The sequence below is a fragment of the Symphalangus syndactylus genome, chromosome 16, assembly GCF_028878055.3.
Source record: "Symphalangus syndactylus isolate Jambi chromosome 16, NHGRI_mSymSyn1-v2.1_pri, whole genome shotgun sequence".
NCBI lineage: Eukaryota > Metazoa > Chordata > Mammalia > Primates > Hylobatidae > Symphalangus > Symphalangus syndactylus.
Window position 1 is genome coordinate 58,874,567 of NC_072438.2, and position 24,720 is coordinate 58,899,286.

The window sequence follows — 24,720 nt, forward strand, 5'->3', positions numbered from 1 at the left end:
GTGGAATCAAATCCCAGGTAAACTATATTATTGTATAAATAGAAAATAAGTTCATTTTTTATCATGGAACTGTAATGGAACACCAGTTGAACTAAAATAAAAATAGTCAATTTAGAGTTCTTGTCCGGATTTTCATCTCCATGATATCCCAAATATGAGTATATGATCTACACATAAGGCTGGTCTCCTGTTGTAGAGGAAATAACACTGATGCTGATTTATGATCTTTGGGAATGACTTTGAAGTTACAAAGGTTATTTCTACAAAAATTTCTGTGTGTTTTGGAGGCAGGTGAAGGGAGAAATACGATGAACGGAATAGATAGTAAACTTTTCATGCTGTCAGTAGTCCCAGATTCTTAGTGATTCCATGTCCACTATTTTCCAAATTACATTAGAAGAAGCATAATTGCGTTTAGCCATTTGGTTTGTGCTGAGAAAATTGTTCACGCCTAAGAAACCTGAACACCATAAGCCGGGCACTGTGTCTCACGCTTGTAATCCCAGCACTTTGGGAGGCCGATGGGGGCGGATCACGAGGTCAGGAGATCGAGACCACGGTGAAACCCCGTCTCTACTAAAAATACTAAAAATTAGCCTGGCGTGGTGGCGGGCGCCTGTAGTCCCAGCTACTCGGGAGGCTGAGGCAGGAGAATGGCGTGAACCCGGGAGGCGGAGCTTGCAGTGAGCCGAGATCGCACCACTGCACTCCAGCCTGGGAGACAGAACGAGACTCCGTCTCAAAATAAAAAAAAACCCTGAACACCATAGTGTCTGGGAGAGGACAGACAGAAGAGTGCAGTCAGTACTCATGACCAGCAAGGTAGTAAGCCAGACTTCTCAGAGGGGCATTAGTAGAAGGTTTAAGTAGAAAATTCTGTACTTTCTCCACTACTGCCCAGAAGGAAGATTGACCCAATCCAGAAATATATTTTGATTTCAATTTGTAATTTTATTATGAAAATAATTATATTTAAAAGTTATGCTATGCATACATATGCAGTTATTATATATGCATATATAGTAATCTATACCATCTATCAATTAATCATCTAATGAGAGAAAGCACATTCTAATGATGAAATTTTCTCATTTTTCAACACTAATATTTTTGTTTTTTAAAAAGTGGATACTAATATTACATTTTAATATCAATCACATTATATTTTAACCTGTTTTTTAGAAAATTTATTTATCTTATTACTGATTTTGTTTATTTACTTCATCTTTCAAGTTTTTCCACAAATCTTTGTTAATTACTCTTCTGATCATGACTCATTTCTTTAATGGTACTAAATTTTATCTTCCTTTTTTCTTTTATGTTTATATATTAAAATTTCTAGGTTTTTTTTCACTTTTAGTAGACTCGTCCATTAAATGTTTATTTCCCTCAATTTATATTTTTATGCTGAAATTTTAATTGTTTTCCTCTTAGTAAAGTATATTCAACTCATTTTAACAACTTTAAATTGCAAAATAATTATTCTATTCTTTTTAGTATTCCATTTCAAGCATTAAGGAACAAAACTAGAAGCAGGTTTCCAATCTCCACAGCCTGTGCTGTTTTTATTAGTCCACACTGCTTTCTCTAATAGCGTGGGATGACCTACTTAGTTCTCATCGAGAAGCCAAAGCATCACTTCAATTTGGACATGTAGGTAATCTTGCATTATCTAGACTATTAAGGAAATCAGAATTATACATAATCCAATCAGGGTGAAGCAAGTTCACAAAACCACCTTCCTACTTTCATCCAAAATGCTTTATTACCATATACTTTGGAGACATTTTGCTGAGCTCCAGTATATGGAAATGGTGGAAAGGGAATCTTCTACTCTCTGAGAAGCCAAATAACCAGTATATGGCATTCATATAGTGAACTAGGTCAGTATAAACCAGGGCATGTTTCAAAACATGATTTTAAAAGCATTATGGGCTTCCCCACGGGCACAGAAATATAAAGTAAAACAATTATATGTCATTTCACACCCATCATATTGAAAAATAAAACTTCCCAATATTCCCAACATTGGCAATGATATGAAAAAAAACTAAGAATCTTTGTAAATGGTGGCATTATATTTGATACAACAGTATTGAAGAATATTTTTCCAATATCTGCTAAAATACGTGCATATCCTACATCTCATCATTTCCACTGCCAAGTGTATACCCTTGGAAGAGCAATTCTCAAACTTTTTTTTTTTCAGGACACCTTTAAACTCTGAAAAATTTTTTAAGGCCTTAGGAAGTTTTATTTTTGTGAATTATATATGTCAACATTTACCATACAGAAGTTAAACCTGATAAACTTTGTTTATTAATTTATTTTAAAATCGCATAGTAGATTTGGTACTTGTTAAAATGACATATTTTATGAAAAGTACTTTTTCCAAATTAAAAATTGTGACAACAGTGGCGCTGTTTATATCTTTTTATCTCATTTAATAGGAGACGGTTGGATTCACATAGCTGCCTCTGCAATCATTCTGATTCAATATGTTGTTCTGGTTGAACTATATGAAGAAAATCTGGTCCCACATAGATATGTATTTGCTAAAGGAATTAGTATTTTAATATTTTTATATAATTATGGATATTCTTTTTATACGATGTGCTATTATACTATATCAAAACCCAATTAGTAGGACTCAGTAAATAGTTCCTTAAAAATGCTTACTTCCATGGAAACTGTAGCCATGTCAATAAATGTTTTGGACTCTTTTACACTAAAATCCATTACTTTGTTTTAAAAATTTTTTAATTTGAAAATAATAATTTTATGTATTTCTGGGGTACCATGATGTTTCTATATGTGTATACATTGTGGAATGACCAAATCAGGCTAGCATATCCGTCACCTCAAATATTTATCATTTCTTTGTGGTGAGAACATTTAAAATCCTCAGTTTTAACTATTTAGAAATGTGTAGTACATGATTATTAACCACAGCCACCATACTATGTACCAGAACACCAAAACTTATTCCACCTTTCTAACTGAAACTTTGTGCCCATTGATCCAGAAATCCTGCTACTGGGTAAATATCCAAATGAATTGAAATCAGAATGTCAAAAAGAGGCCTGCACCCCCATACTCACTATAGCATTACTAACAATAGCAAAGATGTAGAAACAACCTTTCTTGTACTATGAATAAGTCTATACTCATGCATAATTTTATAACTTCACCTATTGGGCATTTGAAAAATATTGGCTCACTGGGTCATACAAATCTTCCAAATGCATCGTATGAAATTTTAATTGTATAGTATGAAAAAATGAAAAGTGAAAAAGGCAAAGGATTATCTGTATTATTATAATTTTTTTAGCCTTATGGATGCCCTTAAAGAATCTTGGGTACTTCCAGAATTCCCAGATCAAAATTTGAGAACTGACAATTTCAAGTAGCTCTTGCAGATGTGCACAAAAAAGCATAAATGATGTGGTTAAAGTCTTATACTGAGGGAAACAGGAAACATTTGAATGCTCAATAGAATAGTTGAGAACAAGTTATCACACAGTTGAATTAAGTGAACTCAGTATAAATGTATCCTCATGGAAAATTTTTCAAAATTTTAGTAGAAACATTAAGTTTGGTATGATACAATTTAGGTAAAACGCAAGAACCCATGAAAGTGGCATATATCACTTATAGATATGTAAATACATTGTAAAATATAAAAACATGAATGGAAAGAATATGTTTGGCATCGGTAAGAGTCAGAGAGTAAAAATGAGTGTCAGGTGGCAAGAAGCCTTCAAACACTAGAAAGAGCACATGTGAAAATAAAATGGATTAAAAATGAGTTAAGGTTCAGGTTTTCACTTTTAAAACAGTGTTTACTGAGTGCATCAAGTTGTGTGATATTATATACTATTACTGAAAAAACAGGCATAGACAGGAAAGTTACTAACATCAGACTAGATGAGAGAGGGAAAATTGATCTTTTTAAAAACCTCAGAAAAACTACCTGATCAGAGTCAACAAATACAACTAGCAGAAAGAGTCTCGACTGCTCATCAGAAGTAGTGAATTAAAAGTTTGCATTTAGAGTACTGGACTATGTAACTATTGAGTTACAGACAGATATAGACAGACAGATAGATACATGATAGATAATAGATAGATAGATAGATAGATAGATAGATAGATAGATACATAGATACATAGATAGATATGATAGATAGATAAATAGATAGATACATACATACATGCATAGATTCATAGATAGATAATTAGCGCTTGCCTGTAGCTATTGAGCTTTTGGCCTATGTAATCTGTAACAAAGACCTGATATTAAATTCCAAACAATATGAAAACATTATCTTAATACTTCAAGTGTGACTTTTGGGCCATAGAGAAGCATATCAGAGCCTAAATTAATTGCAAATAATGGTGTGGGCTGGGGATGATACGAAGTAGGGGAGAAACAGTCCTTGACTGACAGTGGAGTTTGCCTGTAAGATAAATAGAAAAATATTTCCCTCTAAAGTAAATGTTCCTGATACCATGTGTTCCCAGAATTGGTACCAGACCCTTCCTGAGACATAAGATAATATATTCAAGTTCCAAGAATTCCCAAATAGGAAGGGGAAATAAATTCCAGATACCAATACTTAATCTAGGCTTTAAGTCTCAAATATGAACAGGCAAACAAGAACCAAGAATGCTTTTAGGAAGTAAAGCACAATGAAAAAGAACACCAAACTAAAACAAACAAACAAACAAAAACCAAAACAGAATAAAAGAATAAAGAAAAATAAAAAAGTTATATGTATCTAATTAACATCCATTGAGATATTTGAGAAGATATCATATTTAAATAATTAACTATTCAAAAAATATTAATAAATGTTGCTTTAAAAATATAGGTTGATTATAATTAAATGAATCTCAATGGAAGAACTAATTAGTAGAAGAGATACAGCTGAAGATAAAAAGAGTGAACTCTAGGAGGGAGCCAAGGAATTGCCTTAGAGAGCACTGAAAATGAACAAAGATTAAAAATGTGAAAAAAAGTTAATCAACACAGGGTAATATTCTAATGCATGTCTAATAAAAATTATAAAAAGAAAGGACTCAGAAAATGCAAAGGAGGAAGAGAGAGAAGGGGAAGAAGAAAACAAAATAATCCAGAGCAGAAAAAGATATGAAACTTCAAATTCACAGGACACACAAAATGACTCCTGAGTAAAAAGCAAACAAAAAGCAATCTTACAGAGTTAAAAATTTAATAAAGGAAAATGAACAAATAAAGCATTTAAAATGACACGTCAGGTATTTTTCACAGTTTTTTGCTGATGTTATACCAGTTGTGTGTGTATCTACATATGCATAAATTTATTCACTTATTTAATTATTTATTTATATGAAAGACACACCTATCTGTTTTTCATCAATACCAGCTGATTTTGGAAAGAAGAGATGTTACCGGAATTATTATTATTATTATTATTATACTTTTAAGTTCTGGTATACATGTGGCAGAACGTGCAGGTTTGTTACATAGGTATACACATGCCATGGTGGTTTGCTGCTCCCATTAACCTGTCATCTACATTAGGTCTTTCTCCTAATGCTCTCCCTTGCCTAGCCCCCCACCCCCAGGCAGGCCCTGGTATGTGATATTCCCCTCCCTGCATCCATGTGTTCTCATTGTTCAACTTCCATTTATGAGTGACAATATGTGGTGTTTGGTTTTCTGTTCCTGTGATAGTTTACTGAGAATGATGGTTTCCAGTTTCATCCATGCAAAGGACATGAACTCATCTTTTTTTATGGCTGCATAGTATTCCATGGTGCATATGTGCCACATTTTCTTTATCCAGGCTATCATTGATGGGCATTAGGGTTGGTTCCATGTCTTTGCTATTGTGAACAGTCCTGCAATAAACATATGTGTGCATGTGTCTTTATAGTAGAAAGTTTTATAATCCTTTGGGTATATACCCAGAAATGGGATTGCTGGGTGAAACGGTATTTCCACTTCTAGATCCTTGAGGAATTGTCACACTGTCTTCCACAATGGTTGAACTAATGTACACTCCCACCAAGAGTGTAAAAGTGTTCCTATTTCTCCACATCCTCTCCAGCATCTGTTGTTTCCTGACTTTTTAATAATCGCCATTCTAACTGTCATGAGATAGTATCTCATTGTGGTTTTGATTTGCATTTCTCTAATGACCAGTGATGATGAACATTTGTTCATATGTTTGTTGGCTGCATAAATGTCTTCTTTTGAGAAGTGTCTGTTCATATCCTTTGCCCACTTTTCGATGAGGTTGTTTGTTTCTTTCTCATAAATTTGTTTAAGTTCTTTGTAAATTCTGGATATTAGCCCTTTGTCAAATGGATAGATTGCAAAAATTTTCTCCCATTCTGTAGGTTGCCATTTCACTTGGATGATAGTTTCTTTTGCTGTGCAGAAGCTCTTTCCTTTAATTAAATACCATTTGTCAATTCTGGCTTTCGTTGCCATTGCTTTTGGTGTTTTAGTCATGATGTCTGCCCATGCCTATGTCCTGAATGGTATTGCCTAGGTTTTCTTCTAGGGTTTTTATGGTTTTAGGTCTAACATGTAAGTCTTTAATCCATCTTGAATTAATTTTTGTATAAGGTGTAAGGACAGGGTCCAGTTTCAGTTTTGTGCATATGGCTAGCCAGTTCTCACAATACTCTTTATTAAATAGGGAATCCTTTCCCCATTGCTTGTTTTTGTGAGGTTTGTCAAAGATCAGATGACTGTAGATGTGTGTGGCATTATTTCTGAGGCCTCTGTTCTGTTCCATTGGTCTATATATCTGTTTTGGTACCAGTACCATACTGTTTTGGTTACTGTAGCCTTGTAGTATTGTTTGGAGTCAGGTAGTGTGATGCCTCCAGCTTTGCTCTTTTTGCTTAGGATTGTCTTGGATATATGGGCTCTTTTTTGGTTCCATATGAAATTTAAAGTAGTTTTTTCTAATTCTGTGAAGAAAGTCAATGGTATCTTGATGGGTATAGCATTGAATCCATAAATTACTTTGGGCAGTATGGCCGTTTTCACTATATTGATTCTTCCTATCCAGGAGCATGGAAGGTTTCTCCATTTGTTTATGTCCTCTCTTATTTACTCAAGCAGTGGTTTGTAGTTCTCCTGGAAGAGGCCCTTCACATCCCTTGTAAGCTGGATTCCTAAGTATTTTGTTTTCTTTGTAGCAACTGTGCATGAGAGTTCACTCATGGTTTGGCTCTCTGTTTGTCTATTCTTGCTGTATAGGAATGCTTGTGATTTTTTGCCCATTGATTTTCTATCCTGAGACTTTGCTGAAATTGCTTATCAGCTTAAGGAGATTTTGGGCTGAGACAATGGAATTTTCTAAATATACAATCATGTCATCTGCAAACAGAGACAATTTGACTGATTCTCTTCCTATTTGAATACCATTTATTTCTTTCCCTTGTCTGATTGCCTTGTCCAGAATTTCCAATATTATGTTGAATAGGAGTGGTAAGAGAGGGCATCCTCATCTTGTGCTGGTTTTCAAAGGGAATGCTTCTAGCTTTTGCCCATTCAGTGTGATACTGGCTGTGGGTTTGTCATAAATAGCTCTTATTATTTTGAGATACGTCCCATCAATACCTAGTTTATTGAGAGTTTTTAGAATGAAGGGCTGTTGAATTTTGTCAAAGGCCTTTTCTGCATATATTGAGATAATCACGTGGTTTTTGTCTTTGGCTCTGTTTATGTGATGGATTATATTTATTGATTTGTGTATGTTGAACCAGCCTTGCATCCCAGGGAGGGAGCCAACTTGATCGTGATGGATAAGCTTTTCGATGTGCTGCTGGATTCAGTTTGCCAGTATTTTATCGAGGATTTTTGCACCGATGCTTATCAGGGATATTGGCCTGAAATTTTGTTCTTTTGTGTGTGTGTCTCTGCCAGGTTTTGGTGTCAGGATGATGCTGACCTCATAAAATGAGTTTGGGAGGAGTCCCTCTTTTTCTATTGTTTGGAATAGTTCCAGAAGGAATGGTACAAGTTTCTCTTTGCACCTCTGGTAGAATTTGGCTGAAAATTCATCCAGTCCTGGGCTTTTCTTGGTTGGTTGGCTATTAATTACTGCCTCAATTTCAGAACTTGTAATTGACCTCTTCAGGGATTCGAATTCTTCCTGGTTTAGTCTTTGGAGTGTGTATGTGTCCAGGAATTTATCCATTTCTTCTAGATTTTCTTGTTTATTTGCATAGAAGAGTTTGTAGTATTCTCTGATGGTAGTTTGTATTTCTGTGGGATCAGAGGTGACATCCCCTTTATCAATTTCTATTGTGTCTATTTGATTCTTCTCTCTTTTCTTCTTTATTAGCCTAGTTAACTGTCTATCTATTTCGTTAATCTTTTCAAAAAAACAACTGGATTCATTGATTTTTTGAGGGGTTTCTCATGTCTCTATCTCCTTCAGTTCTGTTCTGATTTAGTTATTTCTTGTCTTCTGCTAGCTTTTGAATGTGTTTGCTCTTGCTTCTCTAGATCTTTTCATTGTGATGCTAGGGTGTCAATTTTAGATCTTTCCCACTTTCTCCTGTGGGCATTCAGTGCCATAAATTTCCCTCTAAACACTGCTTTAGCTGTGTCCCTGAGATTCTGGTACTTTGTGTCTTTGTTCTCATTGGTTTCAAAGAAATTATTTATTTCTGCCTTATTTTTGTTGTTTACCCAGTAGTTACTCAGGAACAGGTTGTTCAGTTTCCATGTAGTTGTGTGATTTTGAGTGAGTTTCTTGATCTTGAGTTCTAATTTGATTGCACTGTGGTCTGAGAGACTGTTATGATTTCTGTTCTTTTGCATTTGCTGACAAGTGTTTTACTTCCAATTATGTGGTCAGTTTTAGAATAAGTGTGATGTGGTGCTGAGAAGAATGTATATTCTGTTGATTTGGGGTGGAGAATTCTGTAGATGTCAATTAGGTCAACTTGTTCCAGCGCTGAGTTCAAGTCCTAAATATCCTTGTTAATTTTCTGTCTCATTGATCTGTCTAGTATTGACAGTGGGGTGTTAAATTCTCCTACTATTATTGTATGGGAGTCTAAGCCTTTTTGTAGGTCTCTAAGAGCTTTATTTCTAAATGGGGGTGCTTCTGTATTGGGTGCATATATATTTAGGATAGCTAGCTCTTCTTGTTGCATTGATCCCTTTACCATTAAGTAATGCCGTTCTTTGTCTGTTTTGATCTTTGCTGATTTAAAGTCTGTTTCATCAGAGACTAGGATTACAAACCCTACTTTTTTTGCTTTCCATTTGCTTGTTAAATATTCCCCCATCCCTTTATTTTGAGCCTATGTTTGTCTTTGCACATAAGGCGGGTCTCCTGAATACAGCACACTGATGAGTCTTGACTCTTTATCCAATTTGCCAGTCTATGTCTTTTAATTGGGGCATTTAGCCTGTTTACATTTAAGCTTAATATTGTTATGTGTGAATTTGATACTATCATTATGATTCTAGTGGTTATTTTGCCCATTAGTTGATGCAGTTTCTTCATAGTGTCAATGGTCTTTACAATTTGGTATGTTTTTGCAGTGGCTGGTACTGCTTTTTCCTTTCCATATTTAGTGCTTCCTTCAGGAGCTCTTGTAAGTCAGGCCTAGTGATGACAAAATCTCTCAGCATTTGCTTGTTTGTAAAGGATTTTATTTCTTCTTCACTTATGAAGCTTAGTTTGAGTGGATATGAAATTCTAGGTTGAAAATCTTTTCTTTAACAATTTTGAATATTGGCCCTCAATCTCTTCTGGCTTTTAGGGTTTCAGCAGAGAGATCAGCTGTTAGTCTGATGGGCTTCCCTTTGTGGGTAACCCGACCTTTCTCTCTGGCTGCCCTTAACATTTTTTCTTTCATTTCAACCTTGGTAAATCTGATAATTATATGTCTTAGGTTTGCTCTTCTCAAGGAGTATCTTTGTGGTATTCTCTGTATTTCCTGAATTTGAATGTTGGCTTGCCTTGTGAGGTTGCAAAAGTTCCCCTGAATAATACCCTGAAGACTGTTTTCCAACTTGTTTCCATTTTTCCCATCACTTTCAGGTACACCAATAAAATGTAGATTTGGCCTTTTCACACAGTCCCATATTTCTTGGAGGCTTTGTTTGTTCCTTTTCATTCTTTTTTCTCTAATCTTGTCTTCACCCTTTATTTCATTAAGTTGATCTTCAATCTGTGATATCCTTTCTTCCACTTGATTGATTTGGCTATTGATACTTGTGTATACTTCAGGAAGTTGTTGTGCTCTGCCTTTCAGCTCCATCAGGTCATTTATGTTCTTCTCTAAACTGGTTATTTTAGTTAGCAGTTCTCTAAACTTTTTTCAAGTTCTTAGCTTCCTTGCATTGGGTTCGAATGTGCTGCTTTAGCTCAGAGGAGTTTGTTATTAGCCACCTTCTGAAGCCTACTTCTGTCAATTCATCAAACTCATTCTCTGTCCAGTTTTGTTCCCTTGCTGGCTAGGAGTTGTGATCCATTGGAGAAGAAGAGACATTCTGGTTTTTGGAATTTTCAACTTTTTTGAACTGGTTTTTTCTCATTTTCATGGATTTATCTACCTTTGGTTTTTGATGTTGGTGAGCTTTGGATGGAGTTTCTGTGGATGTCCTTTTGGTTGATATTGATGCTATTCCTTTCTGTTTCTTAGTTTTCCTTCTAACAGGTCCCTCAGCTGCAGGTCTGCTGGAGTTTGCTGGAGGTCCACTCCAGACCATGTTTGCCTGTATCACCAGTGGAGGTTGCAGAACAGCAAAGATTGCTGCCTGTTCCTTCCTCTGGAGTCTTTGTCCCAGAGAGGCACCCACAAGATGCTGGCTGGAGCTCTCCTGTATGAGGTGTCTGTTGACCCCTGCTGGGAGGTGTCTCCCAGTCAGGAGGCACAGGATTCAGGGACCTACTTGAGGAGGCAGTCTGTCCCTTAGCAGAGCTCAAGCACTGGCTGGGAGATCCACAGAGCTGGCAGGCAGGAACATCTAAGCCTGCTGAAGCCGCACCCACAGCCACCCCTTCCCCCAGGTGCTCTGTCCCAGGGAGATGGGAGTTTTATCTATAAGCCCCTGACTGGGGTTGCTGCCTTTCTTTCAGAGATACCCTGCTCAGAGAGGAGGAATCTAGAGGCAGTCTGACTACAGAGGCTTTGTGGTGCTGCAGTGGGCTCTGCACAGTAAGAACTTCCTGGCTGCTTTGTTTACACTGTGAGGGGAAAACAGCCTACTCAAGCCACTCCCCCTACCTAGCTTGAGTGTCTGAGCTCGATTTCAGACTGCTGTGCTGGCAGTGAGAATTTCAAACCAGTGGATTTTAGCTTGCTGGGCTCCGTCAGGGTGGGATCTGCTGAGCTAGGTCCCTTGGCTCCCTGACTTCAGCCCCCTTTCCAGGAGAGTGAATGATTTTGTGTCACTTGTGTTCCAGGCACCATTAGGGTATGAAAAAAGCTCCTGCAGCTAGCTCGGTGTCTGCCCATATGGCCACCCAGCTTTGTGCTTGAAATCCAGGGCCCTGGTGGTGTACACACCCGAGAGAATCTCCTGGTCTGTGGGTTGTGAAGACCATGGGAAAAGCGTAGTATCTGGGCTGGAGTGCACCATTCCTCACGGCACAGTCCCTCATGGCTTCGTTTGGCTGGGGGGGGAGATCCCCAATCCCTTGTGCTTTCATGGTGAGGCAACACGCCACCCTGCTTCTGTTCTCCCTCTGTGGGCTGCACCCATTGTCTAACCAGTCCCAATGAGATAAGCTGGGTGCCTCAGTTGGAAATGCAGACATTACCCACCTTCTGCAGTAATCTCGCTGGGACCTGCAGACTGGAGCTGTCCCTATTTGGCTATCTTGCCAGCCACCTTGTTACCAGAATTCTAAGTGTGAGTTCAAAAAAGTTAGGAAATAGTATCATATCATTTTTACATAGTTTTTCGTCTAATTACTACGTAAATGCAGTACAATTTCAATTCTAATTCTAACAAGGCAGTTTACAAAATTTGAAAATCTGATTCTCAGGTTCATTTGAAAGAAAAATAGTATTCAATGTTTATAAATTTGGTTGGTGTTATCCTACAAGAAATCAAATTATATAATAAAGTTAGAGTTATTGAAAGAGTATGCCTTCGGCACAAAAATAGACAAGTAGATACTGAAAAAAAAATAAAAGTGCATCTCTATGTACTTTTGAGATTTAGCCTGTGGTGAAGTCAGTGATTTATATAAGTACAGAAAAGATAGCTTATTCAATCTATGGTGTTGAGTAACAGCTCTTTTGGAAATAAACTTTTATTTCATTAGCAAAGGTAAATTAAAATAATTAAAGCTAGTAAAGAGTATAAAAATTGAATTACTAGAATGAATATGAATGGGAATATTTTTGTGGCATTAATAGGATCTTTTTTTTGTCACCTTACAGATCTTGTAGCAGCCTCCTTTATGCCCAGCATGCCTTATGCCCATTATTTTACTTTATTTCAATCTATAACTCTCATCTCCATCTGATATCATATATTTGTTTATTGTATGTCTCTTTTAACTAGAGTATAAATTACAGAATGCAGAGATAGATTTCGCTTAGTTTTATTTGCAGTATCCCCAGTGATTTGAAAAATGTCTGGCATTATATAAGTACTCAAATTTCTTGAGTAAAAGAATGACTTATTACGACTATTGAGAACATATTTTCATTCGATAACTTTAGTCTATGAAACAGAAATACAAACTTATATAATGGAATATAAAAATTATGTGTTTAGCTTGCATAGGAGATATTAAACTTCTGATTAAAACTCCATACTTTCATTTGTAAATTAGGAAACAAAAAGTGTTTTTCTTCACCATGCTTTGCACTACTACCATTTTCAACATATAAAACATTCTTTTGAAAATAAAGTTTTGAAGAAAATAAAAGTCATAATGTTTCATCTCGCATATGCAAAAATAGCTGTCTAATGATGTTGCCTCTTTGTAAAATGGCATTGGCAATGAAAAATCATTATTTTGGAAGATCAAAATATTGTATTATTGTAACCATTTCCAATTCTTGCACCATCTCAGTTGGAATCTTTTATTTATTTTTTTTTAATTTCCAAATATGTATTCTTACCTCATCTTTAATTATAGACTGTTGTTACTTATTTTAAGTTGATTTCAAAGGGGAACAAATTCTTTCTTGCTTTTTGAAAAGTGCATTAACAATAAATTATGACTTGGCTTATAACAAATGAAACAACTTGCAAAGAAAAATAGTCAAAAATTGATTTACAAAATAATGCTCATAAACATCCATGGATAGGCTCATTAATTAAATAGTGGGTTTAAAATAAACATTTCATAATTACATTTGAAACATTACAATCTCCCACATCTTGATTCTTAATTTCCAAAAAAGATTCAATGAGTTGGATGCATGTAAAATGAAGATGATTCAAATTTCATTAATTTGCAGCTTTGTAATACATTAATACTTTATTTTCCTTAATTCACAAGAAAACCTTAGAATTTTTGGAAAGAGTGTGAGTGTGAAAGGATTATCTATGATTAAAAAGTTCAATAGTTACATTATATAGGTAAACTATACTTGGTAAAGGAAATATGAACAACACTATTAAAGATAAGATTATAGATGTAATGGAGGTTTTTTTCAACAATGATTGGGTTTCTGTAGGCAAACAGTTTATACCAACAATGCCTGGAAGAGATTTAAGCCTACTGTTGGACAAGCTATGTGGCTAAGAAATGAGAAACTTTAGTTATAATTTTAAAAACAGCAACAAATTATGGTTCTCATAAGTAAAAATTTTCAAGTGAAAAGAAAAAAGCAAACAATAAATTATGTTAGAAGACTTTAAATGAGTATAATATTGACATTATCTATTTCATAGGCATACACTTTTAGAAGAAAATTAAATATCTAATAATGTTACTTAAGACTCATCATTTGTCAATTTAAACTTTCCTTTGTATCATTTTTAACACTTTAAAAATGTTTAACTTAAAAATATTTTGATCATTTTTCTCTAGCCTGGTGTCATATTTATAGAGCTATTGAGAGTATGCTGTCAGACTAACCTAATTTTGGAGGCCTTGCTAATGTTTCATTGATTCTATATGAAGCTACCATTGACATTTTGTTGATGCTATGTAAAACCAACAGCAAACTTATTTTTTGAATGCAGAGGAATCCCCACCCCTCAAAATAATGGAAACCTAAAAGAATATGTATTTTTTCCCATTCTAATAGGTGTAGCAAAAAATATATTTTTTTTTGTATTTGGATATACTAAAAAGAAACTAGATCAAGGCAAGTGATCTGAATTCATGTCTTAAAGGTAAAATGGTCAAAAATGGTCAAAGCCAATCACTCTATATCTTATGGTAATAATTATATTAAATACTGGAATTAATAAAAAATTAATTAGTTCTGACCTTTTTACTTTGTCTTTTATTTGTCAGTACATAGCTTAAATACCCCTAAAACATACAGGAACTCAAAGATTTGTGTTTATTTGGGAGGCGGTTGTTGGAAGCACAAGTGAGGCAATGGGAAAGTTAGAGAGGAAATGGAGGAAAGCCTTTAAGAGCACATTGATAAGCAGCTTAGTTATTCAACAAGGATTTCATCTCTTTGGGAACTATTGAAAGAGCTATGTGAGAATTGACCTTAGACTTGGCCCCCAACCTGCAGTTATGCTACAGTATTTATCCATCATTAGGGTCAATCTATGATTGAGAGCATTCTCTGGGATATAAAATTTTCAACACTTTTAGACTGCACTGTGTGCAAGATATGTAGAGAGTTACTGATAATAAAATGGCAATTTGTCAGTGTGCCTAATCACCATTGGTGTCAGTGAATCTTAATGGTAGAAAAGTTGTTTTTGCCTTTTCCTATGCCATAACCTGTAAATACATCTGAGTCATTCACACAACTTAATAGAGACCAGTATAGCCCATCTTAGGTATACACTCAACAGTCTCTTGAATTCCTAAAACTATAGTTTTATCTTACATGCTAGGATTTTCCAGCATTCTTCTGATCGCATGGTTCCATCACAGTGTATGCTCCTTGTCATTCTTGCTGTTGTGCTACTGATCCATTGGCCTCATTTTCCAGGTTGACTTTTGCCTCTCACTCCCCTACTTAGCTCATTATCTTCCTCTTCTTTGATTTTGTCGTCATTCATGGAACATTGTTAACTTCTGTTCTCTGCTCTCATCTCCACAGGAAGTAAGATCAGGTAACTCCCATTTCCCATTATATCTGTGTGTCCCATTATGAGATTTCCCATAATACTGAGAAAAGTCTAACTTAAATCAAGGAAAAACAATATTGCCCCATTAAGAGTAAACATTCCTATTTCATCTTTATGAGTAAATTAATCGTGTTAATTACCAAATAACTTTATTCTAAATATGTAATCAAAACTTACAGCTGGCCTGGTTGTCATCTCAATAAATATAGGAAAGCAATGACTTTGCATTTCACTCAATGCCGCAAAAGAATATTTGCATTAATACATATTTAAATTTGACTCATAGTATTTTTGAGAAATTCATGTTTTCCCCCAAGTCTTGAATGAGCTCATAATGCAATTTTATTCCAAACATTTTAAATAAAATAGGAACATGATTGAAGACACATGACATAATATACTGAGTGATTAATAACATTTGCTTAGCATTTCCTAAAGTAAATTATGCTGAGATTGAATTCAATGATTCAAGAAGTCTTATTAGAGCAACTTAAAGTGTCCCAAAATTGATACACTACATTTTATTTGCACAGAAAATAAAATCTACAATTTCTTCTCTCTTGAAATCTCAACTTTCTGAAGGAAAATGCATAGGCAAGAATACAGGGAAAGTGCTTTTTCTTAAATTACACAAAAATTCTTTTTAAATTATTTTGTGAACATTTGGTTATTATAAATTTTAAAGTGTGTTTCAGTTGGAATGAAAAACATTAAATGAAAATAATTTTTCTATAATAATTTTCCACTCAGGGACAGTGACAAATATTTTTGTGCTATTAAGAGCAAAACTCTTTTATTGAAAGGAAAAGTAGTATTCACGGTTTTAATTTGGCAGTGCAAATGTATCAACCAACTACTTGTGTTGCTTCTCTTCACCAGGATAAATACAATACCTAAAGATGGAATTGGGTTCTCCATTCTTGAGTCCAAAATATGCACTGATAAACAGTTACAAAGTGTTAGGTGAAATATTTGGCAGACACCAAAGTACCAAAGACAGAAAGCTTTATTAACTAGACAAGGAAAATAATAATTTAAACCTCTTTATTCTTAGGACATTTTCACAGCTATAAGAATTTTAAAGTAGGAAATATTAATGAAATATAATTTGTACTAGTTACTCATTAAAAACACACAAAAGATGACAGCAAGAGTTCGGGCTTATTAAGGAACAACATAGCATTCTAAAGAATAGATTTGCCTTGAGAAAACTTCTGATTATAATGAAGAACATTGGTTTCGAGTAAGTATTAACATTATTAGAAATTTTACACAGAGTTCTGGGAAAATAACTACCAAATCATCAATACCAATTCTCATTCATCCCTGACAAAAATGATAGTAAGCTCCATAATAGATTTTATCTTGCCAACTTATCTTCTATATCAAAACCTGATAAAGCAATACAAAAAATTTTAAAAACCATATACCAGTTCCCTGGACTATAGACACAACATTTACATAAAAGGTTATCAAATAAAATTGAAAAAGCAAGAGAAATAAATAAAAGGCATCCAAATAGGAAGAGAGGAAGTCAAACTATCTCTCTTTGCAGTCAATATGACTCTATACCTAGAAATCCTTGTAGTCTCTGCCCAAAGGCTCCTAGATCTGATAACAACTTCAGCAAAGTTTCAGGACACAAAATCAGTGTACAAAAATTAGTAGCATTTCCATACACCAGTAACACCCAAGCAGAGAGACAAATCAAGTACTCAGTCCCATTTACAATAGCCACTGAAAGAATAAAATACCTAGGGGCTGGGCACGGTGGCTCACGCTTGTAATCCCAGCACTTTGGGAGGCCAAGGCAGGCGGATCACGAGGTCAGGAGATCAAGACCACGGTGAAACCCCGTCTCTACTAAAAATACAAAAAAAATAGCCAGACGTGGTGGCGGGCGCCTGTAGTCCCAGCTACTTGGGAGGCTGAGGCAGGAGAATGGCGTGAACCCAGGAGGCGGAGCTTGCAGTGAGCCGAGATTGCGCCACTGCACTCCAGCCTGGGTGACAGAGCGAGACTCCATCTCAAAAAAAAAAAAAAAGAATAAAATACCTAGGAATGCAGCTAACCAAGGATGTGAAAGATCTCTACAATGAGAATTATAAAACACTGCTGAAAGAAATTAGAGATGACACAGATGGAAAAGCATTCCATGCTAATGGATCTGCAGAATTAATATTGTTAAAATGATCATACTACCCAAAGCAATTTACAGATTCAGTGCTATTCCTATCAAACTATCAATGTCATTTTTTACAGAATTAGAAAAAACTTTTTAAAAATTCATACAGAACCAAAAAGAGCCTGAATAGCCAAAGAAATTCTAAGCATAGAGAACAAAGCTGAAGGCATCACACTACCTGACTTCAAATTATATGGCAAGGCTACAGGAATTAAAACAGCATGACACTGGCATAAAACAGACACATAGACCAATGGAACAGGTTAGAAACACAGAAATAAAGTCACACAACTACAACCATCTGATCTTTGACAAAACTGACAATAACAATCAATGGGGAAGGGACTCTGTGTTCAATAAACAGTACTGGGACAACGGGCTAGCCATATGCAGAGGATTGAAACTCAACGCCTACCTTTCACCATATACAAAAATCATCTGAAGATGAATTAAAGACTTAAATGCAAAACCTAAAACTATAAAAATGCTACAAGTAAACCTAGGAAATGCCATTCGGGAAAAGGGCCCTGGCAAAGACTCCATGATGACTCCAAGAGCAATTTCAACACAAACAAAAATTGACAAGTGGCACCCAATTAACTAAAGAGCTTCTGCACAGTAGAAGAAACTATCAACAGAGTAAAAAGATGACCTAAGGAATGGGAGCAAATATTTGCAAACTGTGCATCCAACAAAGGTCTAGTATCCAGCATCTATAAGTAACTTAAATCAACAAGCAGAAAACAAAGAACCCCATTAAAAATGAAAAAGGACATGAACACTTCTCAAAAGAAGGCACACACATTTTCAACAAGAATATGAAAATAAATGCTCAGTATCACTAATCATTAATTAGAGACATGCAAATCAAAACAACAATGAGATACCATCTTGCACTAGTCAGAATGGCTATTATTAAAAAGTCAAAAAACAAAGGAGCACTTATACACTGTTGGTGAGAACGTAAATTAGTTAAGCCACTGTGGATATCAGTCTGGAGATTTCTTAAAGAATGTAAAATAGTACTACCATTCCACCCAGCAATCCCATTACTGGATATATATCCAAAGGAATATAAATTATTTAACCATGTGGGCACATGCACACGGATGTTCATTGCAGCACTATTCACACTAGCAATTACATAGAATAAACCTAGGTGCCCACCAACAGTGGACTGGATAAAGAAAATGTGGTACCTATACACTATGGACTGCTACACATCCATAAAAAAGGAAATCCTCTTTTTGTAGCAACATGGATGAAACTAGAGGCAAATTAATCCTAAACAAATTAATGCAGGAACAGAAAACTAAATATTGCATTTTCTCAGTGGGAGCTAAACATTGAATTCATATGGACACAAAGAGAATAACAGATACCCGGGCCTACTTGAGAGTAGAGAGTGGGAGGAGGGTGAGGATTGAAAAACTACCGATTGGACATTATGCTGATTACCTGGTTAACAAAATTATCTGTACACCAAACCCCCATAACATGCAATTTAGCCATGTAGAAAACCTGCATATGTACTCCTTGAATCTAAAATAGAAATTAGAAAGAAAATTTAAAAAGTGAAAAAATCCCTCTCAGGAGGGCATAAGGACCTAGTAGGTAGATGTTAGGCTTGGTGAGAAGAATCCTGGAACAGAGTGTGGGGCTTTCAAGTTGTGTAATCAGAGAGCACTAACCTCCCTCAGCACAATCAGAAGGTGAAGCTGGAGTTCATACTTATTGTTGCAACTGTATGATATGGTAGAACTTTAGCCTAGAGCCTGTTCTGCTCCCTCAAATTAACAGCTGAAGGAATGTCTGAATTGACAGTGTTAAACACTTGGCTACAGCCCATTTCACTGGACATTTTGCAGGAGGCCATCTTCCTCCCAAAAAGACAAGTCATCAAATGGCTAGACTTATACAAATTAATGCTGAGCTCTGAAACCTGGTTGAAGAAAGTGCTTCAACTGTGTCAAATGTAGTCCATAAATTTAAAAAAAAAAAAGGACTGAGAATAATTATGGGATTTAACAATATGAGGTCATTTGTCACCTCAAACTGAGCTATTTCGGTGAAGTAGTGAAGTCAAAGTTGGTTGAAGCCAGTTGGAGAGGATGGAGGGACAAGAAGTGGAGAAAAACAGTAGAGAAACTATTTGTGAAAGTGCTGTAATGGTTAATTTTATGTGTCAACTAGGATAAGGGATTCTTAGATAGCTGATAATACATTATGCATATTTCTGGGTATGTCTCTGAGGGTGTAACTGTGAGTTGTCTATCAGGAGAGTTTAGCATTTGAATGAGGAGACTGAGTAAAGAAGATCACTCTCATCAATGTGAGCAGACATCATCCAATCCATGAGGATCTTAATAGAACTAAAAGATGGAAGAAGAGCAAGTGTGCCCTCTCTCTTCTTGAGCTGAGATATCCACCTTCTCCTGACCTTGGACATCAGAGCTCCTGGTTCTCTGGCCTCTGACTCCAGGACTAACACAAACTTCACCCCACCACTTCCTCACCCATTACCCTCTACCTGCTGGTTCTCAGGCCTTCAGCCTTCGATAGGGAGGTACACCATCAGCTCCCCTGGTTCTTGGCCGCCAGACTAAGATTGAATTACACCACCAGCTTTCCTGGTCCTCCAGTTTCAGGCAGCATATCCTGGGGCTTCTTGGCCTCCATAAGCATGTGAGTCAATTCTCATAATAAATCTCCTCCTACACATGTTTATGTGTCCCATTGGTATTGTTTCTTTGGAGAACACTAATACAAAAACACGTGAAATACTGCGGAATTTTCCTCTCTTCCCTCTTTCCTTCCTTCCTTCCTTCCTTCCTTCCTTCCTTCCTTCCTTCCTTCCTTCCTTCTTTCTTTTTTATAACAGGTAGTTCAGCATGTCTGTTTGTGATGGGAAGAATGTATTAGAGAGTGAGGAACTGGTAATTCAGGAGGAAGTGTGGACAACTACTAAAGTAATGTCTCTGAATAGATAAAAGGAGATAAGTTCAAGCAGGACAGTAGAAGAGCTGGTTCCTGACAGGAACACTGAGGACTTTTCAATAATAACTTGAGTAAAGACAGTAAAGTGCACCAAGGCAGATTGTTTGGTAGGCTTGGTCATGTCATCCTGTGGAAATTCTTTGTTGATTGCTTTTGTATTCTCAGTCAAAAGGAAGACAATGTTGTCACCTGAGATTGAGAAGAAGGAATATGGAAACTTTAGGAAAGCTGGCAATCAAATAAAATTAAATGTTTACTTGCAGAGAGTGATTTTCCATGCCTATTTTGTTCTCATTCAATGATTAGGACTATATAAGTTTTATTCTGATTTGAAATGATTCCTTAGTTAAAAAATTGGATTTTCACTTGAGATTCAGGGAACAATGTGTCTTATGTTATTTTGGATCAATAGATAACTTTTGTTCTAATTTCTGATAGCAGTCACTCTTGACTTAAATATGTGTCAAATCCCTCAGTAACTAGTATCACGGGCCAAGTAAACTAAGTGGCATGATTGTGGTGCAAAATAATGTGGGTTAAAGAAGAGAGAGAGAGAAAAAAAAGCATCTAATTGAGGAAGATACAGAAAGATCTCTTAGAATAAATGGCATTTCAAATTTGATCCATAATTATGAATGACATTGATAAAAGACACCATATATGAGAGAAATAGTGTTAAGTTAGAATTTTCAGAAGTGTTTATAATTAAAATTATAGGAAAAAAGGTAAAAGGAGAGGTAAAGCATTTGAGTTCATCAAGTTATTGAAACATTGCTCGGCTGTCAGGTACTCTGCTAAGCATTGAATAAATAAGAGAAAGCTCATATCTTCATGGCATTCATAGCCCAATCAAGGAGAGACATAATTGGCTATCTCCCCCATGGCTGGAAATTTCTAGGTCAAGAGAGTCCCAAACATGTTTTAAAGGAGAGAGTAAAAAGCCAAGAGACTACGGAGAACATTATGTACTGTAATGTGTGCTGTTTAGTCCAAATAGATAGTTATTAGCACACAGACATGAAAAACATGGCTGTTTTTGTTGAATTTTTCTTAAGATTTGTTTTATTATGAACATGTAGAAACATCCTTTAATTTACTACTTTGAATATGTAGCCTTTATTTCTGCTTACTCCACGTTTTCAGGACACAGTAGCTTTCCCAGCTTTGCTGCTGTGACAGCTGTATGCTTGATCTGTTGGGCTGATTATACCAGCTAGAAGTAACCTTTGAAATTTTGCCATTCAGTGGAGCATGAGGCCATTCACAATGGAATTCTCTTAAGGCAAGCTGAAAACTATTGGCAAGTTGCATAGGTCATAACTACTATTAAACTTCATTTTCTTCTATAATAAAGAAGTTTCTTGTTACACAAATTTGTTGCTGCTCTTAACTTGGTTTAAGACGTAACTCCATTAGCTGACGGTCTACATTGCCTTGACTGAATAACTCAAATAACAAAATTATTGTAAATTTAGTTTTCCTCTGTGGAACAATGCAAATAATTATTTTTGGAGTAATAACTGATATAAAGTACAGAGAAATCTTAAATTTGTCATTAAAAGAATATTGCAGGCATTTTAATTTGTATTAGCTCAGATTTTATGTATAACCAACCCCTTACCCCCATTCTGTGAATTTCCTTAACATTTTCAACTTTTCTAATTTTCGTTTGGCAATCTTAATAGTGGAAAAGGCTGCATTAAGGATGGAACAGACCTCTTCTCCGCTTTGATGAGTTTTTGTCCTTAGGCATTGATGGCAAGGCTGCAAGTGTGTCTGAACTATGGTACATCTGGGCTCTGAGTGTAGCGCTCACACTCAAACCCAAGACTTCAGGCTCCTAGTCCAATGCCTCACATGTAGCTTAAGTATACATTGTTCTCTTACTAATGTAATGTATGTGTCTCCTTTATCATGTTGGGGTATAAAAGTAAAATCACATCTATCTTAGTAAATCAAGCAACTGTGAACTCCAGCAACCCATCTCTTCAGAAATAACATTTTTCCCTCCCTCCTCAAATCAATTTGGTAACCTAGTGCTGTCATACTCTAAAAAATGTCATTTGGTGACAAAGTCATGAGCTCTAATTGCTGATCCCATTTCAGCTTAACATGCGGGTGAGAAGGAAAAACTTTCTTATTGCCATGATCAGCTATGACCATCCATGCGACTCCAACACTGCAGACCTGGACTCTATATCTAGGCACTTTTCTTAAACAATGATTTCATTTATAGACCCAGGCAACATCCCCAGAGTGCTAGCGTGGCTGCAACAGAAGGAATTTGTATTGGTGTTAACCAGGCTTCTAGTGACAAATTAGGTCCTGCTTTTGAGTGTGAGTCACTTGTTCAGAATCCCCTCACTCGTGAAGATACTAGGAGATTCTGTAGCTCCTAGTTTCTTCTGCCCTTGACCTTAGATTTGGTCACTTCAGTTGATCGGAGATATTCCCTATTCCATTTTAAGGTGCAATAGTCTGATGTTTAATTTCATTCCTTTTCTCCTAGGCTACTTCTTGGTTTCCTATGTAATTTTTTTTATATCTCATAGCAATCTTTAGTAGTTTCTTTCACTAAAATACAAATGTAACAAAACAAATGAAAAACAAAAACAGCAAAAAGCGAAAAAGAAAATATTGGAACTCCATCCCAGTATGGACACAGTGACATGTCAGTATATTTGGAGTTGCACCTTCTTTGGGGAATATAGTAAGAACTTATGTGCCTTTTTAAATATCAAGGCAATCAATAAAAATGCAGGTCATAGAACAATTAAAGTTTTTATAATGCATTGATAGCACAATAAAGACATATTTGTAAAGGAAGGAAATAAGTGAAATCTGTTACAAGTTTCAGAAATCTTACTCCCACCACCGGCCTTTTTTGAACTTGGCATAACATAGGGAAGAGAAAATTTGAGGCTTACAAACTCAAATATACTTTATTAATGTCATGATACATATTTAAATTATTACAAGGCAGTGGATGTTTCTAGTCTAACTTTGACCATCGTTTATGTAATTCAAAAACTCCTTCTATTTGGCATATTTCATTGGGGTGCAAAAATTATATAACTGAGAGGTCAGATAGGGAAATGCTTGATAATAGAGGTTTCCAATTGTTCTCATTGCTGAACTATTCATATATAAGAAAATATCAAATAAACCACTTATGGCACAAGCCCCTTGCTGTGAACCAAAAGTAAACCCCATATAATTCAAATTTCAACATTCCTTATCAGAATTAATACAATAAATCAGATACAACTTGCAGTTCTTCAGAATAATGTAATTTGCAAATGTGTTTAATTACCCCAAAATCGTGATTCATACTAAACTTAATGTAACACTTGCTAGCAGAATGACTTAATCAATTTGTCATGATTTGAAATGCATTTATCCTCTGAAACAAAGGGCAGAGTTCAACTTATAAAATAATGGGCAAATTAGATTAAGTAATAGTCCTCAGAGCATATGAAGTCAACAGCTGGAACAGAACTGAGTCCTAATACATGGTTCTTTTATTCAACCCTCCAATAATACTTTACCTTGTGTCTTTAATTACATAAAGATTCTTTTGTGGTTTTGTTTTCTGCACAGAAATGTTCCCGAAGTTGGATTAGCTGATTACTCTGTAGATAAAGCTATAAATATATTAATTTAAAGAGAAAGAGTCACTTGAATTTTAAGATTGTGTTGGATTCACCAGATGTTAGAGAGTTTCTCTGAAGATTATCAAGGGCATGACATTTAGCATCTAGTTGGTCAAGATATTAATCCACATATCCCTTTCTCTCAAAAAGCTGTTTGCAGGGAGGAAGGTAATCACATATGCGATTTAGGCAATTAAGTGAATAAACTGAAAAAGGTTTAGCGATTGTTTTAAAATTCACACACTAATAAAGGTCAGAGGTCAAATATCAATAATTTTTAAATTCTTAACAATGATAATGGTATATCTAATTCCCAACAACACATTGATTCCAGGCTCTAAAATAAATGTGGTTTTTTAAATACCTCAAAACTTTCATATAATAGGTGAGAAAGTGATAATATATGACCTAATACATATCACTTCTGACAAAACATTTTCAGAGACATTAAATCCATTTTTAAAATCTCTCCAAATGAAATAACATGAGATAACTACATTTAATTATGTATAAATTGTCATGAGACGAATTTCAAATATCTTTAGTTATAGGATTCGTTTAAGCTAGCAAAAACTTTTTGGTATAATGCAAGCAAATATATTAAAATATATAAAACCATGATGCCA